Source organism: Charadrius vociferus, unplaced genomic scaffold, assembly GCF_000708025.1.
Source record: "Charadrius vociferus isolate BGI_N301 unplaced genomic scaffold, ASM70802v2 scaffold409, whole genome shotgun sequence".
Taxonomy (NCBI): domain Eukaryota; kingdom Metazoa; phylum Chordata; class Aves; order Charadriiformes; family Charadriidae; genus Charadrius; species Charadrius vociferus.
The window spans coordinates 169,351-169,768 of NW_009650082.1; the positions used below are offsets into that span (position 1 = coordinate 169,351).

The 418-nt window shown below is 63.6% G+C and overlaps 1 protein-coding gene across 1 annotated transcript in view; it reads left to right on the forward strand.

Moving 5' to 3' along the window:
* Positions 1 to 418, forward strand: part of SOGA1 (suppressor of glucose, autophagy associated 1) — a 15,773-nt gene that overhangs the window by 243 nt on the left and 15,112 nt on the right. The gene's annotated exons all lie outside the window — the stretch shown is intronic.

Below are 418 nucleotides of genomic sequence, written 5' to 3' on the forward strand. Positions count from 1 at the left end.
GAGGCGGGAGGGGGTGGCAGGGGATGTTGAGATGCGGGGAGCTCCGCAGGGATTTGCCATTTATGGGGTGCAGCCCCTTAGTGGGGGCGTCATGATTTTCCATGAGCAGTGGTGATACGAGTAGTGGGGAGCAGCGCTTTTGGATCATGGATGGTCTCTTCATGGGGGCGTTTCGTGGGGTCGGGGGGGGTGGAGAGGGCCAGTGTCACTCAAGGATGGGGGTCCTGCAGTGCCATACGCAAGGTTGACCCTGTGCAAGCTGGAGCCCAGCATGGCCGTGTGCCCCGGGGTCGAGCTCCCTTATCCTGAACTGATGGGGACAGGACGGCGCCACTGCCACCGGCTGGAGCAGCATGAGCGCACAGGGAGGGAGCAGAGGGGCCAGGACCCTGGGGACCTTGGAGCTGCTCCTCTTGGC